Consider the following 20,387-nt stretch of genomic DNA (forward strand, 5'->3'; position numbering starts at 1 on the left):
TATGAATCCTCTTGATGCTGGGATGGAACTTGACCTTCACGCAAAGCCTGTGCTCCAGCCCTTTCAGTTCTTTCCTTGCCCCCAACCTGAGAGCTAATCTGAAAAAACATTAACATCTGGGTCTCAGCTCTAGAGACCCTAATTCAATGGCTCCTTGATTCATCACAAAGAAAAGATTTCTTTCACACTCTCCCCAAATGACTCATCCAACAGATGACCAAATACTGAGCAGCCAGAGTTTGAAAACAACTCAAGTGCCTGAGAACACATGAGTGGATAAAGAAACTAGTACATTTAAACATTTAAAAATGGAATACTATACAGCTTTTAGGAAAAATGAAGTCATGAAAGTTGCATATGCATGAATAGATATGGAGAGTATTATGCTGAGTGAAATGAGTCAGAGGAAGAGGGACAGATATAGAAAAATCACATTCATTTGTGGTATATATTTTTAAAAAGTAGTATGGGATTAAGATCCAAAGACAATAGAGATGAGGGCCAGGAGGACTGGTCCATGGTAGGAAGCTTGAAACAAATATTGAGGGAGTGCAGTTAGGGCAGAGAAGGGATCATCATGACAGTGACAGTTGGAAATAATCATTCAGGACAAGAATTGAGTGCTATAGGAGGTAAAGTGGGTGCATGATAGATACCCTTTCAGTAACAACAATGCATACTAGTGTCTAAAAGGAAAAAAAGAAGATGGGGGGGGGAGAGAGAGAGAGAGAGAGAGAGAGAGAGAGAGAGAGAGAGAGAGAGAGAGAGAGAGAGAGAGAGAAGGGAAAAATGCCACAGGGACAGACAGGGGAGAGCATGGGGGGGGAAGGGGCAGGGAAACGAGACATTGGTGCATTGGTGGTGGGAAATGTGCACTGGTGAAGGGTACTGGACATTGTCTGACTGAAAATCATGAACAACTTAGTAACTGTATCTTATGGTGATTCAATTAAAGGATTTATTTATTTAAAAAAAAAAAGCACTAGGCTGCACTAATAATAGCTACTTTTTATTTCCTGCCCACTGATTCTTGCCAGGCTGCCGGCTAAATCTAGTATTTACTGCTTCAAAAGGAATCTCTGCCGCAATCCTCATCATTCATAAGGTTGCGACACTAAGCATGTTACCTAAAATCTTAAGAATGAATCAGTGAAATCAAGGCTGGGAAGATAGTTCAAAGGAGGCAGAACACATTCCTATCTTTTACCATTCAAACTCACAAGCTCTAAATTTGGTCCTCAGCCCTGCCTGGCTTCCTTGCATCAGAAGACCAGAGCACTGAACCTTTAGGCTGAGTGAGGATTACCAAGCCCAGACCTTCAACTTGCTTGCAATCAAAACCTATGGCCCAGGTTGACCCAGGCTTAATTAGTCCCACATCTTTTTTTCTGACAAAATAAAGCTGCTGTTGATTTATGCACATGACAGTGAAGATGCAAAAGGGAAGAAGTGCTAGACTAGACTCTGTCCTGGCCTTACACTTGTTTTCTTGAAAGCTCAAAATCCCAAGCTAGGTTCATGACCTGTGAGTAACAAGAGCGAGTTTCAAACGTGTCCAAGGAACCAAAGAATATGCTGGAAAGGAAGAAACTCCTTCTGTGGTGAGGAAACATGAATCTATCAGAAATATGGCTGCAGAATGTACACTGTTAGCAGCCCCCCAATAAGTCTGTATAGGAAAGGCAACAGTGCAAGGCCTTCCTTTGTGCAGAAACAGAAGTATAGAGTGACTTGAAGGAAAATGTGGTTACCTGGAAGCAGACCCAGGTGAATGGTTCTGCTGAACTAGTAGATCAGTTGTATGTAAGAAAGCTTAGGGACAATTGGCTCAAGTCTGTCCTATAAACAGGGCTGGTCTCCAACAGCCCACATCACCCTTCTCTGCAGCCTTCACAGTACCCGTTGGCAGGTCTAAACACTAATGGTGAGGTAGAGGGTATGGCATGTGAGGGAATCTGATGCCTCTTAGGAACTTCTCATTGAGGGCTGAATTTCATTCACACTTTCTTGGGCTCTGTGAGAGATGAAGAATTTCCCACCCCATGAAAGAGAAAGCTAAATGTTTAGCTGAGCTAGAGTTAAGTAAGGGAAAAATTGGAACCCATTCTACTGATACCCTTCTCCTGCCCCTACTCCCCAACAGGATTCACTAATACCAATTAATTTGGTTTCAATTCCACTTCCTTTTTTGTTGTTTTGTTTTGGGGCCACACATAGCTGTGCTTAGGTTTTACTACTGGCTCTGTGCTCAAGGATCATTCCTGGCAGTGATAAGGAAACCATAATAGAGTTTCGAAGCTGGGCTGGTTGCATCCAAGTAAGAGGCCTACATGTTGTCCTATCTTTCCATCATTATTACTTGTGAATATGTTTTTGCTATTGATGTCATATTTAAAGTTTAAATATAAGAATCATAAAAAGGCATAGTTCAAGATATATAGCATATGAGACCCGGAGTTTGGTCCTTGGCACTACTTTGGGATCCTACCCCTCAGCACAGCCTGACTGTGATCATTGGGAGTGATCACAGGTACCCTGACCCCCAAAACCTCATGGGTGTGAGTCCTATTGAAAAAAAAAACTTCACATGATGAGCAGACACATGTCTCCCTCACTAGAATGATTTTGTTATGACCAAATACTGAAAGTATTTGATGACATGATGTAGCCTCGTTAAAGATGTCTAGACTAAGTCCTGCCTTCATAGGCCTTCTGGGCTGAGACTAACCCTGCCAGCATCCTCGGCTACACTGTTCCTATGCTCATCATGTATCTAGAGGACTCCAGAGACCCCATGAGTACTCAACTCTGCTGCCCAATTCTCAGAATTGGCCACATGTCTCCTGCTCACCCTCTTCCCAAGATTAGCTCCTCTGTAGAAAGCAGAACCCATCCCCCAGCCAAAAGTTCAGAGATACAATAAAAGACTCCCCAAGGCTGTGACAATTGGGTGACTCTTTCTGGAGGCCTCTACTGTCAGTCTGACCAATCTATTTTCTTTCAGTAAACTCACTTTACTCTGCCTAAACCATCTTGGTCTTCTGGTAAATTCTTTCACCAACCTCAGCTGGAACCCAGCAGTGCCTGGCTTCAAGAAGTATTTCCATTTCCTTCATTTGACACCAGGACTCTGGCTTGAGGACTGTTCCTACCTTTTCTGGAAGTCTCCCCAAACTTGTTTCTGTTGCCCCCAGCCTTTTGACATTCTATTACTACTTCAGAGCAGGGTTGGAGAGAGCTTCCTTGAACTGAGAGCATGTTTGCATGGAGGTGGTTCAGTTTGCATTTCCTGTACCATGTGGTTCCCTGAGTACTTCTACAAGGAAACCCTACACTGAACAGGAACAGTCCCTGAGAATATGACCACCAAAACAAAAACTAAAGACATTTAGTTAAAAAAATTAGAAAAAATAAAGGAACTTTTAGCTTCTGCTGAAGGCCAGTATAAGGTGAAACTTATAAACCTGAAATTCCTGGAACCAGAGAGGTAGTATCTCAGATAAGACATTTTTGCCTTGCAAGTGAGTGACCCAGGTTCAATCTCCAGTAGCTCCCCCCTCACTGCCAAGAATGATCTCTGAGCTCAGAGCCAGGAGTAAGCCCTAGGGCACCATAAGTGTGCCCTCCACCTCTTCCAAATAAAAGATGCACCTGAGATTCCTTAGGTCTGTACACCCAGTATTCAACAACTGCTGGTCCCAGATCTGCAAACTCAAAGCATATGACCTAACAAGCTCAGTCCTCGGACACTTCTCTGGTAAACTTCTAACTTACAAAGAGTCCAAGAGTTGAGCCTGGTCTCTCCTACTCACTCAGGCCCTGCTGCCTGAACACTGCCTTGCCTGACTCCTTTCCAGTTGAATTAGCAACTCTGTGAAACTCTGACAGACCTTCACTCTGGCAGGACTGGGGAGAGGGGGTGCATGATGAACTTTTAAATGGCTGGAGATAGTATCGAGGAGGCCAAGCCCCAGAGACGGTTCTGGCTTGGGCCAAGGGCCAAGGCAAATAGAACACATCATAAGTCATCACTGTGATTTCGAGTCTGTGGACAGGAGATATCCCAGCATTCGCAGGAGGCAAGATCCTGGCTATAGAAGCCGGGAGAAGCTTCTGTATCATGCCACGACAGAGTGCTGAGTGTTCAGGTCTGCGCAAGAGTGAACAACTAGAATGCTGTGATTAGGGCCAGGCCAGGCAAGTGGCTGAGAAGTTTCACACACTAGCCTGACCCCAGGAGGCAGTGCATGTCCCAGTTATCATCAATTCTCCAGGGTTTCTGAGGAATTATCTTGCCTAGAGTTATAGTAACTCCATTTTCTCGGAGCACAGGCCCCCAGATTCTTCCATGGTCAGTCAGAATTCCCACTTATTTCCACTAAGGCTCATTGGCCATAGCCCCAGGTTTTTCCAAACTATAATCATTTGGGAAGTCTGAAAGGCACATAGACTATGCTTCTCTCTCTCTCTCTCTCTCTCTCTCTCTCTCTCTCTCTCTCTCTCTCTCTCTCTCTCAGGAGAGGACGCTCTGGCTCCTCCTCGTTGGGAAGTCTGAAAGGCACATAGACTATGCTTCTCTCTCTCTCTCTCTCTCACTCTCACTCTCTCTCTCTCTCTCTTTCTCTCAGGAGAGGACGCTCTGGCTCCTCCTCGTGGCTTCCGGTGCTCTACAGGATCAGAGAAACTTCTCTAGTCACATACTATAGAAATGATCCCTAAAAACTATACTAAAAAACAATCTCATTACCTAACTTGAAGTTATACTGCAAAGCCATAGTGATCACATTTGCATGATACTGCAACAAAGACAGACTTTTGAACCAATGGGTTGGAGTAGAATATCTAAGGCCAAGCTTTCAAGTATAAGGTCAACTAATTTTTGATAAAAAGAAGCTGAAAACATGAAATGGAATAAAGATAACCTCTTCAACAAATTGTGTTAGGACAATTGGATAACCACATGTAAGAAATTAAAGCTGGATCCATAGCTCACCCCTCACACGAAAGTCAGCTCAAAGTGGATCAAAGACCTTGAGATTAGACCCAAGTATATAAAGTACTTTAAGGAAAACATAGGCAGACTGCTCCAATATCTAGATCTCAAAGGAGTCTTTAATGAATGATACCAATGGCAAAGGCTATAGAAACAAATCTGAATAAACAGGACTATATCAAATTAAAGTTTCTGCATAGAAAAAGAAACCAGGCTAAAACTAAAAGCTAATTGAGTAGGAGAAAATATTTGCATTCAACACATCAGATAAAAGGTTGATATCTAGAATATGCAAAGTACTCAGAAAATATGAATGCCTCCCTAAAATTTAGAAACCCTATCAAAAATGGGGAGAAGTGAATAGAATAGAAAATTCTCTGAGAAAGACCAACAGATAACCAACAGGCACATTAATAAATGCTCATCACCTCTTATTATTAGGGAAATCCAAATCAATACAACAATGAGCTATCATCTTATACCAGTATGATGGCACATATCAGAAATACGGGAGACAATCTGTTGGCTAGGATGCTGTGAGAAAGGAACTCTCATACACTGCTGGTGGGAATATTGTCTGGTTAGCCCTATGGAAAGCAGTATGAAGAAGTCAGTAAGTCAACTGACCCAGCAATTTCACTTTGAGGTATCTATTGCAAGGACAGAAAATCTTTTATTCAAAAGGGCACACTATTCATTGTAGCACTCAGTTCAATAGCCAAGAGTTGGAATCAACCTAGATTTCTAACAACAGATGAGTGAATCACAAATATATGGCATGTGTACGTACAATGGAACACTACATAGCTGTAAGGAAAGAAGCAATCATGCACTTCAGTGTAACATATATTAAACTGGAAGATATCTTGTGAAATGGAGTAAGCCAGAAGAAGAAGGATAAATACAGAATGATGGCCCTTACATGTGGTATTTAGAATAACTGCATGAAGGAATAAAATGGTTTAAATAGGTGTTGTCTAGAACACTCTTGGTACCAAAGTATAGTGAGGAGAAGAAAGAAATAGAGTGACAAAGGTCAAGGGGACTAAGGTGTTTTGGTAGTGATAAGGAAAAACAGAACTAAATATCTAAACCACAAAGTCAACAACACTGAAATCATGAGACCCAAACTTTTGAAAACCAAACTTGACCAGGGGTGTATGTGTGTTTAGGGAATTAGGGGATTTGAAATGCACTTCAGGAACATTGGGAAGGGGAGGTTGACACTGGTGATAGGATTGGGGATGAAACAGTGTATGTCCAAAACTTAACTATAAATAACTTTGTAAATAACAATGTTTTAAATAAAATAGTGGGAAATAAAGATAAAACTTAAAAAAAGAAAAAGAAAGGGAGGGAGGGAGAAAGAGAGGGAACAAGAAGGAAAGGAGAAAGAAAATAAAAAAAATTATTTTGTGCTTATTGTCTCTTTTTGTGTGTGTGTGTGTGTGGTTTTTGGGTCACACCTGGCAGTGTTCAGGGGTTACTCCTGGCTCCATGCTCAGAAATTGCTCCTGGCAGGCACAGGGGACCAAATGGGATGCCGGAATTCGAACCGATGACCTTCTGCATGAAAGGCAAATGCCTTACCTCCATGCTATCTCTCCGTGCCCCCCCTCTTTATTCCCTTCCTGCATAGGCACAGTAAAAATTGGGGTCATTCGAAAAGGGAATCCCCTTGGCCTAAAAAAAAAAAAGAGACAATAAGCACAAAATAATCTTTTTTTTTCTTCTCTTATCTAGTTTTTGTTGATTTCTTTGTTTTGGTGTAGATATTTAAGTAGTTGTCCACTTTTTATTTATATATTTACTTTTTTTCTTTCTTCTTTTCTTCCTTTTTGCACTCTGTCATGTTTTTTATCTCAAGACCATTGCAATTATGTGGTGCATATCTTTATTGCTGCAGTGCTCACTGGATATCTTATTTGATACTTCTTTTTGAACTGTTGTGGTGTTTCACCTTCTTTTTTCCCCTTTGTCTCTCAAACCGAGGATGAGAGCCTCTAACAGTGGTCCTCAAACTATGGCCTGCGGGCCACATATTGTATTTGTATCTGTTTTGTTTCATCATTGCAAAATAAGATATATGCAGTGTGCATAAGAATTCGTTCATAAGTTTTGTTTTTACTATAGTCAGACCCTCCAATGGTCTGAGGGACAGTGAATTGGCCCCCTGTTTAAAAAGTTTGAGGACCCCTGCGTGAGTCTAGAAGGACTCTGCCCATTGTTGGTGTAGTTGATTTTTACTCCATTTTATTACTTTTCTCTTCCTCAAACAAAACCACATAACTCGAACTATCTAGTCCCACCTCCCAATTAGAGGGAGAAGTAATGGAGGTACCATGACCAAACAGTTATAAGATCACTAAGTAATAAACTAGAGACAGAGGGGACCACTCAGTCTAGAAGCACCTGGGTGAGGGTGGAGGATAGGGGAGGCAGAATGGGAACGGAGGTGGAGGGAGGACAATTTGGTGGTGGGAATTCCCCTGATTCAATGTTAACATGTACCTGGAATATTACTGTGAACGATATGTAAGCCACTATGATTAAAATAAAAATTATATTTAAAAAATTATTTGGTGTGGAAAGAGAGGAAGGAAGAAGGAGGAGGAGGGAAGAAAGAATGGAAGGAAAGTAGACAGAGAGGGAAGGAGAGAGAGGGGGACTATCTCTATTTCAGGGGATAGAGGATCTTACAAGAGAGAAACTCTGGATCACAGGGCCCAGAAAAGGATCTTCAGAGGACACAAAGAATGGGAGAGAACTTATAGAAAGGAAGATACCAGCTTCTGTCCTTCCAAAGTTTCCTAAAATCTCGCAGGGGGTGGGGGGAGAAGAACAGTCCAGGAATGTGATTTGAAAGTACAAAGAAAAGTTAGAGTGAAAGCAAAGTGTGTGGCCAAGATGTTGAGTAGTGAAGGAGCTGGCAGAGAGGGCTGGGAGTGCACAAGGGACTAGGGAATGGGCAGTGGCCCAGAGGCAGGCAGGCAGGCCTTGCCTTTGCTCAGGCAGAGCAAGGGAGGGAAAGGCCAGATTTCCTGTCCCCTTGCTGGAATGTGCTTGCATCTGGGGACAGCAGAAAAACAAGCAAAGACTTCAACACCCTGTACAAGTATAGGGTGGTGAGTGGGTGGAGAGGTCCTCATCACGCCTGAACCTTACAGAACACAGATGTAAGAGAAACTGATTAAAAAAAAAAAAACAACAACAACATGGGGCCAGTGAGGTGGCGCTAGAGGTAAGGTGTCTGCCTTGCAAGCGCTAGCCAAGGAAGGACCGAGGTTCGATCCCCCGGCGTCCCATATGGTCCTCCCAAGCCAGGGGCAATTTCTGAGCGCTTAGCCAGGAGTAACCCCTGAGCATCAAACCGGTGTGGGCCCCACCCCCCCCCAAAAAAAAAACAACATGAGCCAGGGTAGATACAAGAGCAAATGGGCCTATCTAGCAGACTGGAAGGTGAGAATGGAAAAGGAGCTCAGACTTGAATCAGGTCTTGATGGAGCGTAGAAACTGGGACCAGGTCTTCACCCCTGACTGAGCCTGGGAAATGGGCTTAGGCGGGGCAGGGGGTAGTCAAGATATTCTGCAGGATCCCCCATATGAAACCATGGCAAGTGTCTACAATCTTGGGAATCTGCTCCATGGCCGTCAACTATCCACCATAACTGTTGGTGCAACTGACAAATAGCACTGCATGCCTCCAATCACCAGGGCCAAAGAACCATCACATTAACCTTATTCTGCTCTATTTCTTCTGAGAGAAATAGAAGCTTAAGGGGGCTCTGCTGTCAGAGGTGGAGACTGAGAAGGCATTCCTGGGGGAAGGAATGATGAACCAGGCTCTCCAAGAGATACTTTCTTTATGGGGTGATGGCAACGTGAAATCTAGGATCCATGCTCTGTGTGTGTGTGTGTGTGTGTGTGTGTGTGTGTGTGTGTGTGTGTGTGTGTGTGTGTAGAGTTTAATACCTGAAACCACATAAGAAAGAGGGCTAGAACAAATTGGGCCACGACAGAAGAAAAGACTCCATGACACATTCATTCTGTGCTTTGTCAAGCATGTTTCACTAAAGTTGGACCAGGAAGCTCTACTAGTGTCAGGGAGGTACAAATCAGGTGAAGAATGACCAATAGGAGGGTTCACTTTATTAGATAGGAGTGGCCCAAGAAATCCAGAAGAAATAGCAGAGCACTGACTATGAATTTCCATCAGTGAAATGCCAGGTTTTCCTCCCATAGCTGCATATATTAATTTTCCTTGCTTTTGGGTTTTTGTCTGTTTGAGAGTCACACCTGGCAGTTCTCCCGGCTTAGTCCTGGAGGAGATCAAGAAAGCATATTGAGTGTCTATTAGGGCTTGGGAAAACATATGGGTGCTGAGAATTGAACCTGGGTTAACTGCACATTGCCTGCTATACTATCTTTCTGGACCCTTTCTTTGATTATTCCTTTTCTGCAACTTATAGGTTTATGATTAAATAATTTCTTTCTGTATTATTTTTGTGCTCCTTGTCCTCTTAAGTAAAACTTGTAGAAATGTGGCTCACTCCTTCTTAGCAGGAACCCAAATTGGGTTTTCTGCCTAATTCAGGACTTAGTACACAATTACATGCCAATGGGAGACACTGATTCTTACTTACTGGCTTTTCCACACTCACTTCCAGACTACACAGCCATGATGGTAGAGTTCTGTGAGTAACTGGGGCTGAGAGGAACAGACATTGAAAAGGTCTACAGGTCAGTGGAGGTTTGCTGCATGGTTGATATACTGCAGAAATGAACTACTGCTGGTTTAGAGGCAGAGAGATGGAGGACAGGCAATTGGACATAAAATGTGAAGGATGAGCTACTGCTTAAACCCCACTGGTTCTGATTTGTGTAGTATTAAAGAAATTTACTGGGGAACAAGAGATTTAGGTAAAGTGAGTTCATTGAAGAAGAGTGCACTGGTCAGACTGACACAGCACAGGTCTCCAGTGAGACACACTTAACAATTTTGAAGAATCTTATTATTATTATATATTAATATATATTATATATATTATTATAATCTTATCTTATTGAGTCTCTGAGCTGTTTAGGAGGAAAGTTTCTGCTTTGCACAGAGGAGCTAACCATTGGAGGTGAATAAGCAGGAGATGTATGGCCAATTTTGGGAACTGAGCAGCAGAACTGAGGCCCAGTGGGGTCTAGAAAGGCCTCTAGAATCTCTTGGACACAATCCATGATGTGAGTAGGGACAGCATGGCTGATGCTGTCAGCAGGCATGGTCTCAGTCCATCAGGCCTCTGAAAGAGGGACTTAGACTAGGCATCTGTTTAGAGGATTGCACTAGATCATTTAAGGATGTATCCTGGACTCTAACAAAAAGTTCCACCAGGCCTCAGGAGGATCAGGCTAAAGCCTAGGCTAGAAAACTGGTGGTAACTTAAGCCCATCACTGCTCCTCTCTATGAGTGTCTCTTATAGAACATATTCCATTCCCCTCACTTCCCAAACAATCTCATGACACTATAGCAACTCAGAAACACTGGCTCTTGTTTAGTCTCTGAGATTGCAATTTCAAATTCCCAGAGAGATTCTGATTGGCCCAACTGGGTCAGCTGTTTTCTCCAGCTCCAATCAATTGTCACCCGAGAAGGAGTGTTTCATAATACAAACATGGCAGGCTGAAGGGTTATTTCTGTAGGGCATGGGACCCTTTATCAGATAATTGGTAGTGACTGAGAGGAAAGCAGCTTCTCTGAGCGGTGTCTATTACAAAGTCAACAAAGAAACCATTGTTTGGATTATAAATAGGATGAACATTCTCTGACTTAAGCTCCTTCAGAAGCTTTCAAAGCCTCTCTCAAAACTGTCAAATTTCAGGAAATAAAAACAGTTCAATTTCACACTCATCTAGCTCCTTTATCACTGTTTTCTAGCACCTTTAGGATGGATCCCTGAGCATTACAACAATGCTGATTCAGGAAGAGATTACAAACTCACGGTGGCTAGTAGAGGACGGAGCCTCCTTCTTGCTCCCTCACCTATTTTATCCACGTTGGAATTTGAAGACCATAAACAAATGTCTTCACTGATTCCCAGGCCAATTACCAAAAAGCTGTTGAGAGACTTCTGAGTGTCACTTGAGAAGCCACTTAATTTGTAGCCTGCCTGGTAAGAGAATCACACCAGGGCATGAGAAGATTCCATGGCAAAGGAGGTGCCTCGAGACTAATGTTATCAAATAAACGAAAGGCAGTTACATTTGACATTTTCACAATTACCTTAGGGTCTGGTTCTTATTAGCTCCATTTGTTGCTTTATAAAAGGTATTTGTCTTTTTTTTTTTTAACTGAAAATGTGAGGAAATTTGGAACAGAAACATACAATGAAACATATCCCCGACCCTCTGATCTATCAATCTTTCAAATAAATAAAAATAATTTAGAGCAGCCTGGAAAAAGTTATTTCTTAGTACTCAACTGATATTAGTCCCTGGACTGGTCAATTCCCACTATTGCTATTTTGGAAATGGAGCAGAATGAAAAGAACTGGAAGACATATTGCATGAGAATACCTGAGTGTATGTGTGTGTTTGTATGTGTGCACATACATGCAATGATAGAAAACTAGAGCTCAAGAATTCATCTTAGATAGAAATGCCTTAATAATAGAAAATGCTTATAATGTCATGCTTTAATAAATGGAACTGCCTATAGGCCCCCTCTAACTTACTCTACCCACTTTCATCATTTTAGTTTGCCAACTACTTTACTCACAAATGAGACATTCAAGAAACACCAATTCTGAAATACAAATGTGCGCGCCACCAGTGGAAAAGCAAACAGAAAGCAGCTAATGTACTGTGGCTAAAAAAATTTTCAAACAAAGTGGCAGTAATTTACGGCCTGAGCTCTTAGTGGGACCCCCATGAACATAATCAGAACTGCCAGGACTGATGGGAATGTGTGAATTACAGTTAAGTCTCCGGATAATAAAGGAAAATGAAAAAGCAAATTGCGCATGAACATGAAAGCTGTATTTCTTCCGCTTTCAGCAACTGATTCAAATTTCCAGCCAAAATTTCAGGGTGAAACTTAGAAGTCCCTCAAGAAGCAAACCATGAGTCAACCCACATCCATACTTGGATGCTGCCCCAGTTGTCTGAATGACATAACGAATATTTTGAGATAACAGTTGTATTCTTCGCCATCTTTTGGGGGCTGAGTTCTCATTCCATCACTTGCTTTATCAAATGTACTTTATCAAATGTAGTCAGACAAATTACAGAGTATTTTCAAGTCGTAGCCATCCCTGCAAGATGGACTCATCAAGGTAAAATAGATAAAAATGTTTGGAGGGTGTTTTTTTACATATGCTTATTTTAATAAGGGTTGATGTAAATAAAGGCTTATTTTAAAATAAACCTTGAAAGTAATTTTGTTTAATGAGTAAATTTGAGGCCTTTAGAATAGTCCCTGGTAAGGCTTCGCATGCAGGTTCAATACTCAGCATCACATATGGTATCCCAAGCCCACCAGGCATGATTCCTGAGTGCAGAGCCACGTGTAGGCCCTGAGCACAACTGGGTGTGTCCCCGAAACAAAACCAGAAAACAATCCCTAGAACACAAAGAACTATAGGTGGGTTTCTCAGTACCATGATTATACAATAAAAACTTAGCAAATAGGAATGTTTAGACAATGGGGTGACTAAGTTTGTTTTATGTTGAAGCTGAAAACCTCCTCCAAGCCACTTCAGTGTTCCAAGAAAATCCTGTGGGATATTATTTCCCTGGATTCATAAGCATACTATGCTATGTAGTGAGTGAAATGTTTACACTGGCTCTTGCAAAGTTCCAGGAAGACAAATGGAAGGCTGTGGGCTCTAGTAACAACCCTGCTGAGATTAGATCTGGAGCCTCAGTTTAGTCAATTGTACAATAAAGATCAGACTTCCTGTGCCATGCCCTTCTATGAGTTTGGATAACTTAGTGAACATACTCAAGCCTGTGAAGTTACTTTAAACAATTAAAAAAAAAAAGCAAAGCCAATAAAATAAAACACAATAAAATCTGTTTCCGTTGCTCTTCAGATATCAGACCCTACTTCCAAGGAAGCAGGTACACAGTGGAATGATGAGTCCAGGCTATCCCAAAATGGGCCTTTTTGTTTTGTTTTGTTTTGTTTTTGTTTTTTGGGCCACACCCGGCGGTGCTCAGGGGTTACTCCTGGCTGTCTGCTCAGAAATAGCTCCTGGCAGGCACGGGGGACCATATGGGACACCGGGATTCCATCCAACCACCTTAGGTCCTGGATCGGCTGCTTGCAAGGCAAACACCGCTGTGCTATCTCTCAGGGCCCCCCCTCTTTTTTTTTTAAACTGTAGTCCCATAATATATCTAAGATGGTGCTTTAGCCATATTTCAGCATGTGGTGGTTGAGTAGCATTAAGTATGAACACGTTGCCATATCTCCCTTTCACCACAGAATTGTTGTCATATTCCCAAACCAAGATTTTTTTTGTTTCTTACCCGACTCCCCCTTCTCCTGCCCAGTCTGGGGCAGCTACTCTTCTGTTTTCCATCTCTATCTATGGCTTTGCCATTTTAGGTTCATCATAGAACTGGCAACATATAAGATACTGCATTTCCTTGTTCATTTCCTTAGAGTTAAATGCAGGATCAGAGAGATAGTGCAAGGGTTAAGGTGCTTGCCTTGCATGCAACTGGTTCTGGGATCCCCATATGATTTCCCGGAGCAAAGAATAAGCCTGAGTACTGCAAGTTATGGCCCTCTATTTTCTAACATATTTAGGGCAATTTCTAGTACCTATACAGACCCCAAACCAAAGTTGAGCGCAGAAGACAACGGTGGATCATTGAAGATTTCATGTTGTGATGTCCATATCTTGGAGGATTGTCATTAGGCCAGAGGAAGAAATATAGACACAAGGTCCTAATAACATCCTCATTCTCTAGGCCCTGGAAGGGTCTCTAGATGAGTCTGGCCATGACTATCTTATTGGAAGATTTAGAAACTGTGATGTCTGAGGGCTATGTACTGAGAAGTAAGGAATGGATCTGGTCTCCTTCCCAGTCCAGAAGTGCTTTTCTCTTCTTTTTTTTTTTTTTTTGGTTTTTGGTTTTTGGGTCACACCCGGCAGTGCTCAGGGATTACTCCTGGCTCTACGCTCATAAATAGCTCCTGGCAGCCTCGGGGGACCATATGGGATGCCAGGATTCAAACTATTGTCCTTCTGCAAGCAAGGCAAATACCTTACCTTCATGCTATAGCTCTGGCCCCCAGGTTTATCTTGAGCAATTTGTTGCCTTCCTAAGTTTTATGTCTGTGAAACTTGAGGCTGACTTAGTCAAATTATTTCTAAGTAGTGTCAATGCCATCTTTGTGGGGTGTAATGACATTTCTAAATAATAGGATACACACAAATATCATCTTTGCCTTCATCTATCTAGGAAAATATGTTTACTGTGCATTTTTTAATGAAGGAAGAAGAGGGTTCCGGAGATATAGCACAGTGGGGTGAGCACTTGCCTCGTACATAGCTGACCTGGGTTCAACCCCCAACATCCCATATGCTTTAGAAGTCCATCAAGCGAGATCTCCTGATTATTCCTAGTGCAGCACCAGGAATAAGCCCTAAACATTGTTGGTATGGCTCAAACAACAACAACAACAACAACAAGGTAGGAGAAGAGGAGGTCCTAATTTTTTTTTCCTGGAAAAACAGAGAAGAGAAAAAATACCTCCCTTCTCAAAAAGGGAGAGACTGAATTTATATGCTGCTGGCAATTATTTTTTGTTGTCATCTCTCTTCTGACCAAGAAAACACAAAACAAAACTGAGAGAGGAAAGTTTCAGAGCAGATGCCAAAATTATTGAAAACATGAACCCATACAGGAGTAAAAATCCTGCTCAAGTTCAAGGCTATGATCTTACAACAGGAAAGAAAAATATTGAATGAAACAAGCCATCGGACTAAGAAGATAGAGCAACAAGGTGATCATTAAGATGTTGATGAACTTAGAACAAAATGGACACCAGTGCCAGATTTCCAAGACTTAATTTCATCAAGTACAAAAATCATTCCGGCTAAGTATAAGAGAACAAAGGGGTCAGAGTGATAGCAAAGTGGGTAGGGCATTTGTCTTACACACAGCCAACCCGGGTTCAATCTCCAGCATCCCATATGGTCCCTAGAGTACTTCGAGGAGTGATTTCTGAGCTCAGAGCCAGGAGTAACCCCCAAGAGCCATTGGGAGAGCCTCCCCCCACCACCACCAAAGACAAGAGACTCAGGGAGTTATATATTTGGAGTCTACCAACAGCTTTTGTCATTTATAAACATTCCAATATGAATATATTTGAATCAGGAGATACTTCTAGACAGATAAGAGCTTGGCTCTGAGGAGAGGATAACCTAGTTCTTACAGAGGAGACACTTTCTCACATGAATCAGTCATCCCCAAGATGACCGCTGCTGTAGTTGTTGGCTGCATGCCCCAGAAACTGATCCTGGACCAGGCTTGTCCACAGGGACCCATCTTCAGCACAGACTATATCAGGACAATCAGGCTTAGGAACTCAAATGACCAAGTTTCAGAGTCAATCAACAGTTTAGACTCACAATCATGTCTCTACCAGATAAGGGACAACTTGGTCAAAAACTTCTGGCTCCTTATTGGCCAAGATCAAGTCTATTAGCTAGGTATAGCTGTCTCCAAGGCCATCTCTACTCCAGACAATTTCATCATTAAATAGAACAAATGAGTCCAAAAAATACAAGAAGAATAAGAATGATACCATATAATAATATTACCAAATGCCTTATATCTTTTCCAAGAAAAGATGTCAGAAGATGGGTTTTATTCCCATTAAACTGATGTCAGCCACTGAGAATTCTTGAATCATACGATTTTAGAGATAGATTAAAAACCAAAATATCAGCGAAAAAGGCCACTATTTCCAGAACATTCCCAGAACAGCATTCCTGAGAAGTGGGCATATGATTTGCTTCCAACCCTAAGGCAGGAAGACCACTTCTGAGAAGGAATAGGTGAAGGAGACAGACTACAGGAAATTCCACCAAATTTAGTCTTTTGAAACTTTGGCTTTTCTCAGCTATAAAAGGAGAGTATTTTAAAAGACCATGGGAGTAGCAATTATGTGAATGCTCTGTTCAAGGTTAGTTTTCTTGCTCTATTAGGTTGAAATTGTGTCTTTCTTAGCTATTGCTGGTGGTGTCAATTCTGGCCTGTCAGAGCATATGGATGGAACCTCTCCCTCTTTCTGCTTCCATGAGGCACTGTTCCCATGTTTAGTCCCCAAGCTTCCCACAATGCTTTCTTCATTACAGCTTCATATAACTGACCAAACATTCCTTGTTCCCAATCAACAACTTGAGTCATATCTTGAGGGAGAACCAAAGAGAATTCAAGACAGACTCACAGAAAGCCAATGGAAACAGGGAACTGTTTTCCAAGAGCCCAAAAGCATATTCAGTTTGGGTGAAATTGGGTTTCAATCAAGATACAACTAATCAAAAGACAGCAGGATTCATTAGATTTGAATAGAAAAATAAGAAAAGGCTTCACAGGAGCTATTATTTGAGTTGGAATATACAAAAGCTGGAATGAAGACAGTATTAAAGACAAGGAAGGCTAGGTGGGGAAAAAAGCAAAAATAAACACTTGAAGGAATGAGAATGCATGAAAAGTATGAAAAATGGTGCTGTGGGTTTTGAGGGGTCCCACTGCATGATTTGGAAGCTACAGTTCTAACTAGATAGTATGAATGTCACTGAAGTAAGGTTTTAAAAAGGCAATTTGGATTTCATGAGGTTGTAGGGGATGAGTTCTCCATCATGTGGAACCTTACAAGAAGAGGAAGCCCCCCACTCACCCCAACACAGTGATATGCAAGTCAGGAAGAACTGATCATCATAGAAACTGAAAAAAATAACACCTGCCAATCCTTGATCATAGACTTTCCAGCTTCCAGAATTGCATGAAAATGATTTTGTATAGATAATATCCTGCAGTCTGTGGTATTTGTTAGAGTATTATAAAAGGCAATAACACAAAAGACATTAGGAGAAGAAGGAAGCAGCAAAGAAGAATCAATGGACATTAGCTTCCAGAATTCTGAGAATACAAGTTAGTTCATGTCCTGCAATCTGTGGTGTTTTTTTAACACCAAATACAAAGGGAAATAGTGAAGAAGTATTATTAGCAGAGACTCATCAATGGACAGAAATTCTGGGAAGAGTAGAATGAGACAATATCTCAATGGCTAGAATGAAGAGATGGAATGGCTTTGGAGAAAAAGATCAATGTTCCAATCTATTTGGGGATTTAAATAGTTCTGGGACTTAAGATTAGTTATGAAACTCCCTGAGCTCAGATGCCTTCTTTGTCAATGGCTGAAAGAAAGAATACAGAGAAGACACACTTTACAGTGCCCAGCAGTTGGCAGGTACTTGATAAATGCAAGCAATTATATTATAATTAATGTAATTATTGCTGGTAACAAAATTGGTGCTAAGGGATGATGTAAGAGTGAAAGAACATGTCTAAATGATCTGAAAACCTCTACAAAATGGCCATAAGGCAAAAGGTAGTATAAATGCAACTGGAACAATCCAAAGATCTAAGCAAAAGGGATTTGGGTACAGTCAAATAGGGTCTTAATTTGCTTTAAGCTATGCAAACGGTAGTAACTTCCTGCCAGGATGGAGAGAGAAGAGTGGAGAGAAAGCAAGTAAACTTCTTATTCCTCCTAGAGTCTGAGGCCTGCTGCCACTGCTTGGGGGGCTGGGAGGGTGGGATTTACCAGACAGAGGTGGCAGGGGAGGCCTGGGTTCAAGTAGGCAGCATCTCTCCATTGCTTTATCACTGCTCCCCCCACCCTCAGACCAGCAAGCACTGCTATGGTCTCTATCCTAGGCCCCTCTGCAAAGGTCCAAGTTTTTATTTTTATACCTAGCATTACAAGGAGGCATGTCCAAGGGGGCATGTCCAAATTCAACAGTCATTAGAGTGGGGGGATCCAAGGGGTGTGTCCAAGTACCATACAGAAACCATGTATATCTCATAATACTAAGCTCAATCACTACCTTCATAAAGCCTGATCAACTCCCATACCTATAGTCCTGGTCTTTTAATTGTTTTTTTTCACTGGGTGTTTTAAAGATAGACATACATTACAGCTTTCTGTGCCCAGCACTGCTACCTTATCAATTTACCTCAATTCAAGGATGTGACTGACTCCTTGTTGAGTTAATTGATGAGATAAAATGGCCATGAAACATAAAAACAAACAAACAAAAGCCAGCCAACTCAGTCATTTTGCAATCTAAGAAAGTTGAAATAGTAATAGGTCAGGATGTGGCTTAGGAATAAATTATTTTCCTTCCAAGTATAAGGTTCTGTGAAAAATCCCAGCACCACAAAACAAAAGCAAAATAAAAACAAAGCAAATCATGTTATATGTTAGGCTTGCTTTTAATGTGAAAGTGACAGTCTGTAGGGGAAGTCAGACTGAAGCAACATTCCCTACCCAGTTGCTAGGAAGCTGCTGGGAAGAGTGGGTGGGATAATGCCCAATGGCCAGAATGGAGAGACGAGGGTGGCTTTGGAGAAACAGATCAATGTTCCAATCTATTTGAAAGTTTAATTAGTTCTGGGACTTGAGGTAAGTTATGAAACTCTCAGAGCTCAAATGCCTTCTTTTTTAATGACTGAAAAAAAAATACACAGAAGACACCCTTGTGCATAGTGAGGTAATAGCATGAGACCAGATCCTGTTCTTGGCCCATTCAGGAGTTTTCCAGAACAATATTATTTACAGCAATGACAATGAAAAATGGGAATAGTTCTAATAATGGTTATCAACAATAGTAGATAAATTAAATAAGTCAGCTAACAGTAGACAATGAGACAGGTTTTAACATGTTAAAAGGACATCATTAAAATGATTTAATAACTGTCGAGCCCCATGATGCTGACAAAAGACAAATATTGTGTATGAAAGTGGTGTGGACGTGTTGGCTCTCCCTCACAATGTGGTTCCATTTTAGAATACGTATGTAGAAAAATCTGCAAATGAAAAATGGCCAAAAGAATCTACACTTGATCTTAGCTAAAAGGCCGAGAAGCGATAGGCCAAAAGAATCTATGTAAGCAGCTAACTATAAATAAATTTAGCTTTGTTTCATACTAGACTTTCAACAGTGCATGTATTGGTATTTTAGGCATTCAGGTTCAGTTTTCCTAAAGGAAGAAAAGATATAAGGAAATACAATAAACAGGAATTTCAGGCCTGAGAGGCCCACCTTGCTACAAAAGATCTGTGTTGCCCAGACTCCTCTTGCTTATAGAAGCCTCCAAGTCCATCACAGGGGTAGTTCCAATGTAGGAGAGGAGATTTTTTTTTCATCTGCCTCTGGAGAGGGACTCAACCATAGAGTTGAACTCTACAGGGTCTTTCAAGATCTCCAAGACCTCTTCCTAGTGTCCTTCTTGATAAGATGGAGCCCACCAAGACCAATGGATCTCTTCAGGACCCTTCTGATCAGAGCCAAAGTGACCCACATACAAGGTCAGCTATTCCAAATTAGTCAGAGCTTTCTTTCTCAAAACTCTTGTCTTCAAGGTAATTGGAAAGTCTATTAGTTTTCCATGACTACCACCTTTCCCCTTCAAATATGGCCCTCTCATAAAGAAACTAAAGCAAAATACCCAGAAGTTAAAAAGTAGGAAGAGCAAAGACTTTAAGAAGCCTAGTCCCAAATCTACACATTATCAAGTAATCACCACCTATTTCCAGTGTTCATTTAAGAGACATATTAGAGAGGCTGGAGAGATAGTCCAAGGGTTAAGGCCTTTGTTTCCCAAGCTGCTAACCCCAGTTCTTCTTAGTTCTTCCTTGCTCTAATCAGCACAGTGCTTGATCAACTAAATATTGCTAGGGGTCACTCCACGACAAGTGTTTAATGATAAACTGAATATTTCAGGGTGTGGCTTAATACCTCCCCATTAGTAACAACTACCTCTCCAACCCTTGCCTGAAGTCATAGACACACACACACACACACACACACACACACACACACACACACACACGATATATGCCTGGAAAGTGCTTAAAGATGATTTCTAATCACCTAATATTTTTAAATTAAAGTTTATCTATTTATTTAGGGGAGTTGGGCCACACCCAGCAGCTCTCAGGAATTACTCCTGGTTCTGCACTCAGAAATCGCTCCTGGTAGGTTCAGGGGCCATATGGGGTGCTGGGGATAGAACCCACATTGGTCCTAGGTTGACACATGCAAGCCTTACCACTGTGCTATCAATTTGGCCCCCTCAGCTAATATTCTCTTTTGT

The 20,387-nt window shown here is 41.6% G+C and overlaps 1 protein-coding gene and 1 pseudogene across 1 annotated transcript in view; both read right to left on the reverse strand.

The window, feature by feature from the left end:
* The window catches only part of ROR1 (receptor tyrosine kinase like orphan receptor 1), a 195,101-nt gene that overhangs the window by 145,824 nt on the left and 28,890 nt on the right, over positions 1-20,387 (reverse strand). The window lies entirely within an intron of this gene.
* LOC126012810 (uncharacterized) lies at positions 4,558-4,730 on the reverse strand (annotated as a pseudogene).

The sequence above is a fragment of the Suncus etruscus genome, chromosome 6 (genome assembly GCF_024139225.1).
Source record: "Suncus etruscus isolate mSunEtr1 chromosome 6, mSunEtr1.pri.cur, whole genome shotgun sequence".
Taxonomy (NCBI): domain Eukaryota; kingdom Metazoa; phylum Chordata; class Mammalia; order Eulipotyphla; family Soricidae; genus Suncus; species Suncus etruscus.